This window comes from Cynocephalus volans, chromosome 8 (assembly GCF_027409185.1).
Source record: "Cynocephalus volans isolate mCynVol1 chromosome 8, mCynVol1.pri, whole genome shotgun sequence".
Lineage (NCBI taxonomy): Eukaryota > Metazoa > Chordata > Mammalia > Dermoptera > Cynocephalidae > Cynocephalus > Cynocephalus volans.
The window spans coordinates 12,293,749-12,308,078 of record NC_084467.1 but is presented as its reverse complement, the minus strand read 5'-3'; positions in this window follow the sequence as shown (position 1 = coordinate 12,308,078).

Below are 14,330 nucleotides of genomic sequence, written 5' to 3'. Positions count from 1 at the left end.
ACTAGTGCCCTAAAATCTCTTTACTCCGACTGGCAATTGCACACCAAGGACCCACCCTTTCTTTAGTGACAGCGGGTCCAAGCCTCCCAACTTTAGTTGTCTCATGTCATGTAGGCTGACTTTATTAAGCCATTCCTGTCCTATAGTCAGCTCCAAGGGAGTGCCTAGATGGATTAAACCCACACGCCTCACCTGGTTGAAAAATAGTCACCATTCCTTGCAGTGGTTATTCAAATGTGTAATGCTTAGTTTCACTTCAGGACTTTGTCTTTGTTTCCTCCACCTGTAACACTCTTGCTCAAGATCTACACTTGGAAGGCTGCTTAATATCGTTCAGACATCACTTCCTCAGGCCCTTTCTGACTATCAAGTCTCCTCGCCCCACCATTACCCTTTACCTTTCCCTTGCTTTATTTTTCTTCCCTGTACTTATTTATCTCTGCAATCTCCCATTTACCTGTTTTTGTCTACGTCTCCAACTTCTAGTGCCTAGAAGAATGTCTGGCAATAAGCACTCAGTAAAATGATTCTCCCCAGCCTTCTCACTCCCAGCTTAGCCACCTCACGGAGCATTCCTACTCCAGCCAGTCCAAGCTCAGTGCTTACCCTTGTGAGTGTTCATGCCTCGTGTAGGACCAGGGCCTCTTCTGGGTACCTTGTGACTGCTTCTACCTCCATACAACATTTTTTTTTTTTTAAAGATGACCAGTAAGGGGATCTTAACCCTTGACTTGGTGTTGTCAGCACCACGCTCAGCCAGTGAGCCAACTGGCCATCCCTATATGGGATCCGAACCCACGGCCTCGGTGTTAACAGCACCGTACTCTCCCGAGTGAGCCACGGGCTGGCCCACCACATATTTTTTAAATTACCTGTTTGTTGGATGCTATGTCAGAACAGTTATGAAAAACAAAATAGGTAGTTCAAATAGAAGTAAATTTCATGTAGGCAGTCAATTGCAAAAGTGTTGAAAGGGCTAGAAGACCGAAAGGAGGAGAGAGTCCAGAAGCCTACCCTTACAACGCTGACGGGCCTTCATTGCTCAGATCCTGGCCATTGGGTAGCTGCCCTGGAGCAAAGAATGCCCTGCCCTGTTGCCTGGAGAACCAACCAGTTCAGCTAGAAGAGGAAGTCACTTGACTGACATGTCCGACATGGTGTGTCAGAACTTCTTGAGGACTGAAATTTTTGTTTATCTTTGTATCTACCTCAGAGACACAATCAGCGAATTGTTGAATTGAATTCCATAGCCACTTCCCACAATGTGCTTTCTCTTCCCTTTCACCTTGCCAATACTATCCATCCTTCCAGCTCTACCTGAAGATTCACCTCCAAGAATATATCCCTGTCCAGCCCCAACTGGTCTCTGAGATCCTGTATGAAGAAGCATTTTCCTCATTGTCACTCATTTTGGCCTTTGCACATGTTCATGCTGTTCATAACTTACCTCCTTGCTATATGGTACACTTCTACAGGGCAGGAACTCTTTCGTATAGAACTTGAGAGTTGGAAGGGGTCTTAGCGTTTATCTAGTCCAAACCTCTCACCTAATGTCTGAGTCCCCTTTACAACGTGTCTGATAACTTCTGATTCGGTCTCTTGAAGACCTCTAATTCTAGGGCTCTCCCTACCTAAAGAAGACTGGCTCAGCAGAGGAATATAAGAAGATGCTAAATACAATGTTGCTGAATTTAGGCTACTTCTCCCTTAAGACTGAATCTGTCCTTGGCTGGGTGGGTGTAGCATGCAGAAGAGGCAGAACACTGAGAACTGAACAGCTTTTTGGCTAAAAATGCTGGAGAATGTTCCCAACAAACTTATGTCCAGGCTGCAGTTCATGCATTGTAATTCAGCTCTTGCCCACTGTTATTTAGGATAAGCGAATTACAAAACAAATATCTCTCTTTTCCTCCCCTAGGAAAGGCTAGGGAGAGTAATCATTTAGGATAATGTTCGTATAGAGGGCTAGTCAGAGGTCTTATCCATAAAGCCATACAAAGCGCTTTCCAATACTTCAGCTCTTTAGAACTTTTTGATGTAGGCAGTATTATACTAACTTTCTTAGAGAGGAAAACTGAGACTACAACTAAATCCTTAGGTGGCAGAGCCAGCACTCAAACTCAGGTCTCTGGCTTTAAAAAGTCTAGTGCTCTGTTTTCACTAAACTAAACAGTTGTTTATCTAAATACACCTGCCACTCCAAGTAGAGTTCACTCTGTTGTGTAAAGGCTGAATTTGGCCCTGGAAAAAGAATCGGGGTCAACCTACTGGTATGTGTATTAGTCTGTTTCTGTTGCTTATAACAAAATAACACAGAGCTGGGTAATTTGTAAGAAAATGAAACTTATTGCTTGCAGTTTCTGAGGCTGGGAAGTCCAAAGTCCAGGGAACTCATCTGGTGAGAGCCTTGGTGGGGACAGTGATGAGAGTATCATATTGCAAAAATGGTGGAGCAGAGAGAGACCTCCTCATTCAATCTCCTTTTTTTTTTTTTTTTTTTTTTGTGACCGGCCACCCAGTGAGCGCACCGGCCATCCCTATATAGGATCCGAACCCGCGGCGGGAGCGTTGCTGCGCTCCCAGCGCTGCACTCTCCCGAGTGCGCCACGAGGTCGGCCCTCAATCTCCTTTTAAAGCCCTCCAAACCACACCCCTGACCACTATTATTAACCCATTATTTACAGCACCGTCCTACAATCTAATCGCCTCTTCAAAGCCCCACCTTTCTTTCTTTTTTTTTTTTAAAGATGACTGGTAAAGGGATCTTAACTCTTGACTTGGTGTTGTCAGCACCACACTCAGCCAGTGAGGAACCAGCCATCCCTATATCAGATCCGAACCCGTGGCCTTGGTGTTATCAGCACCACACTCTCCCGAGTGATCCACAGGCCAGCCCCCAAAGCCCCACCTTTCAATTATCATAATAGGATTTCCCACCCTCAACAGCTACCGTGGGAAGTAAGCTTCTAATATATGGACTTTGGGGGACACAATTCCATCAACCCACAGCAGTATGGATATAGATTCCTCAGATGCCAGGAGTCCCAGGATAAATGGGCCAAACAAATACTTCTCCGGTCTTCCCCTCACCACACTCCTCTTTTGTCCATTAGAAATGTAAATAAATTCCTCAAATATCCTACCCCAATTCTTTGAAATGTTTACTTGTGTACTAGGACTGGCCTGATGTCAATGAGCGCTGCTTTGCGGGTGGTCTGATTTTAGGGGCTCTTCCCCCATACCACGCCCACTCCACAGCTGTCTCACCTGAGGTAGAGCTTTCCTCCTTTTGCTTTAAGTGTGAGCCCTGTTAAATTCAAAAAAGCCTTGGGAGTTATACCATCTTAACACCATTAGCAATCACAAATCTGGATAAATGAGTTTCAGAGTTTTTCCTGACAGTAGTGTGTATGTGTCTTCCATGGAAAAATAAAACTCACTGCATAAGCAATAAATATTAACTACAGAAAGATAAGCCTAACCAGCAAGACAGAAAAAAAAGCCCCAGGCAGATGCACACCAGTGCGGAAACTTGATGTGGCTTTGCTGATCTGGGGTCAAAGTATGAGTAATACTAATGAGTAAAGGGTGCAGGGTAATTTGTACCCTTTTGGAAAGAAAGAAAATTGGATCTTAACTACCTAGGAAAAAATCAATCTACATATTAAATATGAAAGCAGAACTTTAAGAAAAATACAGAAGATGATTGTTAAGAGCTCAGGGTAAAGAGAGGTTTCTTAAGATTTAGGAAAAAAAATACATATAACACCAAGGTCAAGGATTTGGATCCCCCTACCAGCCAGCCACCAGAAATGAATAAAAAGTCTTTTTAAAAAATGCAGAACAGGGGCCAGCCCTGTGGCTCACTCGGGAGAATGCAGTGCTGGTAGCGCCGAGGCCAGGGGTTCGGATCCTATATAGGGATGGCCGGTGTGCTCACTGGCTGAGCGTGGTGTGGACCACACCATGCCGAGGGTTGTGATCCCCTTACTGGTCAAAAAAAATGCAGACCATAAGGAAAAATTGATACATTAGCTTCAAAATTAATCAAGGTCTGGCTGGTTAGCTCAGTTGGTTAGAGCTCAACCTTGTAATTACCAAGGTGACTGGTTTGGACCCCATACCAGCCAGCCACCAAAAAAATGAAAAACTAATCAAAAGACATCTTAAAACAGAGGTTCTCAACTCTGGCTGCATTTATTAGTCCATTTTCTCTTGCTGATAACAGAGTACATGAAACTGGGTAATTTATGAAGAAATAAAGTTTATTTTTTACAGTTTTAGAGACAGGGAAGTCCAAGGGACACATCTGAAGGGGGTCGCCTTCTTGGTTGGAACTCTCTCTGCAGAGTCCCAAGTCAGTGGAGGGTATCACATGGCAAGAAGGAAGAGTGCTTTTACATGCTTTCTACTTCTCCTGAAGTCCCCAGTCTACTCCCTGATGACCCATTAAACTACTGACCCATTAGTCTAAGAATGTATTAATCCACTCATGAGGGCATAGTTCTCACAATCCAATCACCTCTTAAAGGTCCCACCTTTCAAATACCATTTTGGGGATTAAGTTCCACATGATCTTAGGAGGGGACAAACATTCAGACCATGGCACTACACATGGGAATCACCTGAAGAGCTTTTTAGAAAAATCTAAAATCCACTCTGGGAATGGGCCGTGGGCACAGCCTCACCCTTAACATTTGAGAGCCTGGAACAAGAATACCAGAGAAAACACATATACCTAGGTCCAAATATTTAAAAGTTACAATCAAGCTAACTGTTAAATATTTTCTATCCTTCCACCTTGACAAATGCATCTTTTTTTTTTTTTTTTTTTCGTGACCGGCACTCAGCCAGTGAGTGCACCAGTCATTCCCATATAGGATTCGAACCCGCGGTGGGAGCGTTGCTGCGCTCCCAGCGCAGCACGCTACCGAGTGCGCCACGGATCGGCCCTTGACAAATGCATCTTCATAGTAACTTGGAAGACCAGGTTCAAATTTAAAATGCATAGACTCTTTGGAATTCCATGCTAGCAGTGGCAGTTCAAGGAGAGTTCAAGGCCACTGGTCCGCAGCCTTTCCCCCACCTCTCTTACCAGGTACACATTGTGATGAATTTTCAGAAATAAATTGATTAAGTATGTAAGCGTATATTATAAAAACAATTTTTTTACGAGAATAACAGGGCTGGTTTGTTAGCTCAGTTGATTAGAGCATGGTGTTGACAACACCAAGGTCAAAGGTTTGGATCCTTGCACTGGACAGCTACCAAAACCAAGGGAGTAACAATAAAAAGAAGGTCTAGGGGCTGGCCGGTTAGCTCAGCTGGTTAGAGCACTGCCTTATAACACTAAGGTCATGGGTTTGGATCCCCTCACCAAGCAGCTGCAAAAAAAAAAAAAAAAAAAAGTCTGGGGGAAGGGGCAGGCACCACGTCCCCCTGCAAAGGTGGCAAGAGGAGGTCCCTGAAACAACCAAGAAGCAGGCTGAGGAGTTGGACAAGGAAGATAAGGCTTTCAAACAGGAACAAAAGAACAGAAGAACGTATGGGCTCTCCAACGTATGGGCTCAAAGAACACATGCTAGCCTTTTCTGTCCACTGTTTTTATTGACCCTGTTCTGAGTGTATGGTCAGTTGAGCTGAAAGCCCAAGCCATCTGACCCAGAGAGGCCCCAGCCTCCAGAGACAAGCCCATACATTGGGAGGTGATGGATCGAGTTGAGGGACAAGCTCCTGATCTCACCAGACTTCTGACTTTTTCACAGGGTTAGGGAATCAGCAGAGTTGGACATTGGGTCTCTAAGGCAGATCACCTATTTTCCACTCCCGGTCTCAACTGCCAGACATTGTTTCCACTGTTCATGTGGCATGTGGAAGAAGAAAAGACAAAACAGGCTCAGCTGGGTGCAGTGGCACTGGGACTGTGGGCCACAGGGAAAGCCTGTGCTGACTGCTCTCTTTGTTATTATGAGCTGGCTAGCCTGCACATCACCCTCCTATTTGCTTTTTGGTTTTTTCCCCAATTGTACAAATACACGTTCATTATAAAAAATTAAAACAATATTTATTTTATTTATTTATTTTTTAAAAGATGACCGATAAGGGTATCTTAACCCTTGACGTGGTGTTGTCAGCACCACGCTCAGCCAGTGAGCTAACTGGCCATCCCTATAAAGGGATCCGAACCCGCGGCCTTGGTGTTATCAGCACCACACTCTCCCAAGTGAGCCACGGGCCGGCCCTAAAACAATATATATATTAAAGTGGGCAAATGGTAATCTCCATTTTTTTCCACCATTATAAATAATGGTCGAATCCTTATACATCCATCCTTGCATACCTAGAGAAGAGTCTTGATGACTACTCTTTTAAAAATATATTATTACTAAAAAAATGTATGCACATTTCAGAATGAAACTAAAAAATGAGAATCGCCCACACCTAAATCCCAGTTCCAAACCCCAAGGTAATTAATATTTGGTCTTATAGATTTTTTTCTACCTGCATTCAAACTTTTTTTTTAAACAAAAATCGAATCATTCTATGCATACCATTCTGCAACTTGCTTTTTTATTTATTATCTCGAAATGTTTACGTTCATTCATTCAACAAATATTTAGTGAGCCCCTAAATCTGTGCTCAGAAGTTAGGGACTCAGCAGTGGGTCCTTTGCTCTCAAAGGATTTACATTCTGGTGGTGGGGAGACAGACAGTAGACCAGAAACAAGTAGTGATGAAAGAGGAAAATGACAGGTGACAAAAGTTAATAGGAAGGCAGGTTGTATGGCTTTATGTCATCTTTTAGTAATTCCATGCATGCAATGCAGTTTCCAGATTTTCTCCGTGACAAACACTGCTGCTTTGTCACATAAATTTACCTGTCTGTAAGAGCAGATCTTAGGTCATAGGTATCTTAACCCCCTTTTCTTTCTAAAGCTAGCAACCCTTGCCCTATCCAAGGAAGAAAGGGAGCTCCAGAGAACATCAGGACTTGGGGAACACAGAAGGGGGGAGCTGCAGTGTAGGGAGCGAGGTTTGGAGTCAGGGCAAAGAACCAGCCTCAGCTCTGCCACGTGCCTGCACTCCCTGAGACTTCTCATCTCACAGTTACTGCAAGGATTCAGTGACATCACTTAGCCTCACGTTCTTCCTGGAACAGGCATAAGCTTTCCGTTCTTTCATTCATCTGCTCATCAAACAACTGTGAGAGATCCATCAAAATACATCCAACAGAGACGGAGCTTCCTAATAAGTAAATAGCAAAACTTGTGAAGAAACATATATTTTTCATCCTTTGGTAAAAGGGGTAGAGCCTTGCTGTTTACATTGTGGTCTAGTGACCAGCGGCACTGACATCGCCGGGAGCTTGTTAGAATTGCAGAATCTCGGACCTCATCTCAGACCTGATGGTTCAGCATTTGCTTATTAAGAAGATCCCCGGGTGGTCTGTATGCACATAGTTTTTTCTATTTTAGTTTAAAGTAGAAGAGAAAATGGCAGATGAGGAGTTAAGTACCTTCTCATCTCCATTAGAGATTGGAGAGGGTGTGACCTAAAACATCCTTCTGGGTCTAATTGGGCTTTGTTGCCTGGACTACCAATATTATGGCATTTATCCTCTTAGGGAGAGAACTCAGAAGACCAGATCATTTCCTTAATCTGCTTTGCCATCCAGCTGTGGGAATCCGGATTGCCTCAAGATCTTGAGCTGTCAGGGCTGGGAGGGGCCTGAGATTTCATCATTCCAGCTCAATCCTCAGCTGCTGCCCCGCCCACCCCTGCCCCACCCCCACATCACAGGTGAAGCCATGAGAAGGGCAGTGGCTTGCTAAAAGTCACACGCCTACCCAGTGGTGACTTCAGTCCTGGCTCCCAGCCAGTCCTTATCTGTTTTCTATCTCAAGTTTTGGTCCATTATTTTTTTCTTATGGATTCAGCTAATCTTTTTAGAAAAGTGGATTTTGGGGAAATATATTGGCTTATTATAAAAGTACTACGTGCCTATTGTAAAGAATTCAAACAATACAAAAATGGTAGGAGCTACCATGTGACCTGGCAATTCCATTTGAAGTATATATACCCAAGAGAAATGAAAACATTGGTTCACACAAAAACCTGTACATGAACGTTCATTGTAGCATCATTCATAGTAGCCAAAACATGGAAACAATCTAGTGTCCATCAGCTGATGAATGGGTAAACAAAACAGGGTATATTCATACAATGCAGTACTATTAGACACTAAAAAGCAATGAAGTTGTGGTCTATGCTACAACATGGATGAACTTTGAAAACATCATGTTAAGTGAGAGAAGCCAGACACAAAACCCCACGTATTGTGTGATTCCATTTATATAAGATGTCAAGAATAGGCAAATCCACAGAAACAGAAAGTAGATTTGTGATTTCAGTGGGGAGTGTGGGGGACTAAGGGGTGACTGCTATGGCACAAGGTTTTTCTCTGGAGTGATCAAAATATTCTGAAATTGATAGCGGTGATGGCTGTACAGCTCTGTGCATATACCAAAAACTATTGGTAAAAAACAAACAAACAAAAACCCTTTAAAAGGGTAAGTTTTGGCTGGCCAGTTAGTTCATTTGGTTAGAGCAGTGCTGATAACACCAAGTACCAAGGTCAAGGGTTCAAATCTCCACACCAGCCAGTTGCTAAAAAAAAAAAAAGATGAATTTTGTAGCTGCTCATTCATTCCATGAATATTCACTGGGGCCTGTTCTGTGCAGGCTGTGGGCTGAGGATTCCGCGGGAGGTAAATAACTCACCCCTCGACCAGTCACTGTACCTCCTAATTTCCATAGACTGACCTCTCTGACCCTCATCTCCTTTCCTTCTCTCTAAGTGCTCAACTCCAGCAATCCATGGACGCTGCCCCTTTCCACAGTCCCTCAGCCCCCTCCACTGTCCCTCCTGCCCAGCCCAAGTTCCACCGTCAGTCTCCATCTCCCTCCCTTCTGCATTTCTTGCCCCACTGTCAGTCACACCCAGCAAAACCCCAACACTGATCAATCCCAAATCTCCACCTACTCTGCACCTGCACCCACACCTGGCAACTAAACATAGCTGGAAACACCACCACCTTGTCAGCCCTCTCCCTCTAAACTCGTGACACGAAGCCCAAGCGGGCCCTAGTGGATGTCACAGTCACTCACTCTCCCTGTGACCATTGCACACCCTCTTTTTTCTTCTCTATAAAATGGGGACAATAATAGTTCTGTCTCCTGGGGCTGTTGTGTCAGTACCTAACACATAGTAGGCCCTTGATTGGTGGTAGCCACTTGGGTTATTTTCTCTGGTCCTCAGTCCAGGAGCTCCCTGGTGACTTTGTCTCTTCGGAGCCCCACCCTGAGGTCATTTATTTCATTCCACTGGTTGGGCAGCATGAGTTCTTTGTTATATCTGATTATCCTCCCAGAGAGAGAGAACAGAATGCGCACAGTGCTGTGGAATGCATTTCCAAGCTCGGCAGAAGGACAGGGAAGGTTACAACTTCCTGCAGCAAATGTCCTAGGTGACGGTCACGCCTGACTCAGACCGTGGGGCCCAGATGGAAACTCACCAGAGCCTCAGAAAGGAGGAATGAGCTTAGAGGGGGGTGCAGACGGCCAGCATCCCAGTCTGGACCCACAGGGCAGAGCAGGGAGCGGAGGATGGCCTCCGCCCCCAGGAATCCAGGCCGCACCTTTCTGCAGGAACTGAGATCAAAGCCCAGAGAAAGGAGGAAGTGTGAACCTTGCACCCCAGTGACTCACTCCATCCATCTGAAGCAAGTCAACTCTCACCCCTGCAGGAAGTGTGCCCTCCTTCCGACCCACAGGATCATCCCGCCCTGGGTCAATCTATCCATAACACTGACCCTGAGTCACCTGCTCACCTTCATTCCTCCTCCTCAGCGTGGGGGTGTTGAGATGTTTGCAGAAGCCAGCCTGTGTCTACAAGTAGGTCTTGGACCATAACAGATGGTGGGAGGGATGGGAAATGTCCTGTTCTGGAAGTCATGACACCTGGGGCTTGGCCACTAACCAGCCATGTGATCTTGGCAAGTCTCGCACCCTCTCTGGATGCCTGTCTCCACTTCTGTGATTATGGATAGCTGGACTCCATGTCCTACAGGTTTGTCGGCTCTAGAATTCTACCAGGCTTGGGGTTTTTCCATCTCACCATTGCCCTCAGGGAAAAAGTCTCAACCTTGTCATACAGCCTAGGAGGCCCTGGTAGATTTGGTTCCTGCCCGAGACTGGGCCTCATGCCCACCACCTCCCGCACCCACAGCAACATTAAGCTGCTTCCAGCTCAGAGAGCAGGCTCCTGGAACACTCTGCACAGCACCTTACCTGGCTGACCACCGCTCACCCTTTGGGCCCCAGCCTGGACGTCACCTTCTCCATGGCCTGCCTCTCCTAGCCTGCCAGCTGTGTGTGTCCCCTGGCAGAGGCTGTTTTCTTTCTCTCTTCCCAGTTAACTGAGCTCTGTGTCAAAAGCAGGGACTGGTGTACAGAAGGGGCAATGAATATTATTTTAGGAATGAATGAATGAATGAACAAATGAATTATGTGGGAGCTCCAGGCACACTGGAGTGGAGCCATTGTTTGCTTCCTGCCCATGGGACCTGATCTGAAGCCATCCCAGGGAGAATGACAGGGAGCTCTGCCCTGCCAAGGAGGGGGTGGTGGGGGATGGGTGCAGATTTGCAAGGGAGGCTCCGGCTGAGCTCCTTGCCGTGCCACAGCCTGTCTGTATAGTCCTCAGGAAGCCCGAAGATGCCAGGCCCATGACTCACAGGCCCCAAAGACAGCTTTCTTAATTCTTCATGACCATCCCACCTGTATCTGTCTTCTGATCAGGACCTCAGAGTGACCCCTCTTGGGTTTCTCTCCTGCTCCAGTCAGTCCCTCCCCACTGGCTTTAAAGGACCAGTTCAAAATTCCTGGGCTGTATTGTGTTTTCTAAGGAATCCTTGCTGTTTATGGTGAGGAAATAAACCCGACTCCCACGCTAGCTAAAGGTCACCCTGATCTTTTGAGACCCCCTTGCCATTCCCCCAACCCCACCGCCCCACCCCTCCCTCCCCCCACCCCCGCGGCCACTTAGCATCTGTCTCCCAGGATCATATGGCTGCTGCGATGGAAGGGAACCCAGCACTCCCAGGCTCCTGGAGGCCTCCTAGGTTAGGGGACACCAGCCCCGAAGCTCTTGTCTACACTGGCTGCAGCCGGGGCTACAAGGTCCTCAGTTCAGTCTTAGGAACAAGCAGGAATCCATAGAAATTGGGTCAGGTCCACCACCTCCCCTTATCTGCCCTCTCCTCAGTCAGTGAGTCCCCCCCCCCCCACCTTCCAGACTTTACTCTCCCCCCAGCCCAACTCGTCCTATTAGCAGAAAAGAGTCTGACGGCCTCTTCTTGTCCTCACATCAGGGAAAGGCAGCAAAGTCCGGAGCTCAGCTTCACAGCCTTTCCCCCCAAACCTATTCCTTTTTAAAATAATAAACCTTTTTGGGGGGATAACTTTCTTTCTTTCTTTCTTTCTTTATTATTATTATTTTTTTAAAGATGACCGGTAAGGGGATCTTAACCCTTGGCTTGGTGTTGTCAGCACCACGCTCACCCAGTGAGCAAACCGGCCATCCCTATACGGGATCCGAACCTGTGGCCTTGGTGTTATCAGCACCACGCTCTCCTGAGTGAGCCACGGGCCAGCCCTGGATAACTTTAGATTTACAAAAATGTTGCAAAGATCGTACAGAGAGTTCCCCTACACCCTTCACCAGTTCCCCTCTTGTGAACCTCTCACACGATTCCAGCGTGTTTGTCAAAACTAAGAAGCCAACACTGGTACAATCCTACTTACCAAACTCCAGACTTTATTCAGATTTCACCAGTTTTCCCACTTACGTCCTTTTTCCGTTCCAGCATCTGACTCAGGAAACCACACTGCATTGAGTCATACGCTATCACGTTCTTTTAAATGTGATGATGGAAAAAGTAAATAAACAAATCAATCAATAAATAAATGTGAAGAGGGGAAGTAGTGCTTGTCTCTGTTTTATGGGTGAAGAAAAAGATTCAGAGGGACGAAGAATTGCCCCCGTCACATCTAGGAGGCAAAGGTTTAGGACTCAGCTAAGTTTATAGTCGGAATCTACTAGTGGTGTGACCTTGTTCTTCCTCTCCATATAGGCATATACGAGGCTACTTCAAAAATTTCATGGAAAGGGCCGGCCCGTGGCTCACTCGGGAGAGTGTGGTGCTAAGAACACCAAGGCCCCGGGTTCGGATCCCATATAGGGATGGCCGGTTCGCTCACTGGCTGAGCGTGGTGCTCACAACACCAAGTCAAGGGTTAAGATCCCCTTACCGGTCATCTTTTTAAAAAAAAAAAAAAAAAAAATTTCATGGAAAGATTTGTACTATCTTTTAATTCTATTTTTCTGTTAACTTTTTGAAGTCCCCTCGTACAGGCCCACCAAATGGTAGCTGCTGTTGTCATCATTATTACTGTCAGTGTCAACCTTTCTAAGGAGCCTAGATCCCAGGCAGGCTACCTAACCCTGCTGAAACCCAGCTTCCTGTTGGGCGTAATCAATCATCTGCCCTCTCCAGCCTCACCCCAAGCAAGAATTCAGGAAATAAATGTCAGTTTCCAGTTTCCGCTGCCCTTCCTTACCCTCAAAGCTTAAAGAGGTTGCGTCTCAAGGTCAAGTAGCTTCACCAGGGGGAGAAACTAGGTCTTGCTGAGACCTTATCCCATCCTCCTGAATAGAGCCCCCCTTTCTCCTCCTCCCATCTCCTCCCTTCCCATTAGGAGACTGCTCTGAGGGACACAGGACTCCTGCCCGCTGCTTTTAACTATGCTTAATAGGATACTGTGCAAGGGACCTCGCCACACCCCTGGCCTAAAGGAGCTATTCACAACACCTGATGAAAGAAGTGTTAAAGGTAAAATCATGACTCTCACATGGATATAAAATGACCATGTATTAAACATTTTATTTAACACATAAGGGAGTCAGGTGGATGTTACAATCAGCTCAAAAGGGCAGCTGAAGAACGTTCACATTTATAGGTCCGGAATATTGCAATAAATGTGCAAATGGAGGGTGAATCCAGCTTTTCCACAAGAGGGTGAGGGGGAATCTCTACCAGGTAGGGCAGAATTTATCATTTACCTATAATTTACAGAGTGGCAAAATAGCTCAAAGACAGTGAAAGGCTGGAATCTGATAACACAGAAAGGTGTGCTGTGTGTAGACAGTACATAGTTTTCTGCTGAAGCACACAATTTTTTTTTTTTCCCTGCAGAAAGAAGGTCATGAGCAGGGTATACTCCGTAGTCTCTACCCTGCTGATCATTCTCTGAGAATTGGTATGATTCATGCACAGGATGCAACATCCTTTCCAGATGAGTCAGGGAAATATCTCACTTGCAAGCAAGAGGCCTGCAGTATAAACTCAGCAGCTCTTAAGATGAAGAGCTGAGACATTAAAGATTTATTTCAGTTGGATTCTGGCATCTGTGTTACACGATGGGCTCTGGAACATTCTACAACATGGGTGTTTCTGAGGTGGGTCTGCAGTGGAAGCCTAGAGTTTTCACTGTACCTGCTTGGATCCTGATTCTGCTGTGCAGCCTTGGGTAGTTATACCACCTCTCTGATGTGCAGCTTCCTCGTCTTTGAATTGGGGATGTTAATATTACCCACTTCATAGCTTTTTTTTTTTTATGTGAACTGTATATTAAACTGAGAAAACCTTTTCTTTGAAAACGTTCATCATCCCTTCTGCTCTCCATTAATTCTCCATTTCCACCATCTGTGTCCTTAGCAGGGTAGGGAGCAGCATCTGGTTGCTCCGGAGGGGCTGGCCCATGCTGGGTAGCGTTCACACCTCCAAGCACCTGGGTGTGGTCTCAGGTAAGGGTGGCCTTGAGGAAGGATGACCGGCAGAAAGGCTCAGGTCTACCCAGCAACCCCACGCTGTCCTTTGTCCTGATTTTGATTCCGTGCTTACTGAGCCCAGGCTCCCAGGCATGGAATTGTAGTGTAGCAGCCTGGGGGCTCCCACGAGGGCCCCTCCTAGCAGGTGGGGGTTCGGGCCAGGGAGGAATTCAGTCTACTGACTGAGGTCTCCCTCCAAGAAGGCATGTTCCCGGGACAGCTGCAGCAATTCCACAGCCACTTCACTCATTTTCCAGTTTTGCCACTCATTTTCCCCTCTCAGCCTCACTGCAACCAGGTGCCATGGGCAGGTGGGAATGATCATTCTCATCCTGCATTTGGAGAAGCTGAGGACCCGGGGAGAGGCGTGAGAACGTTG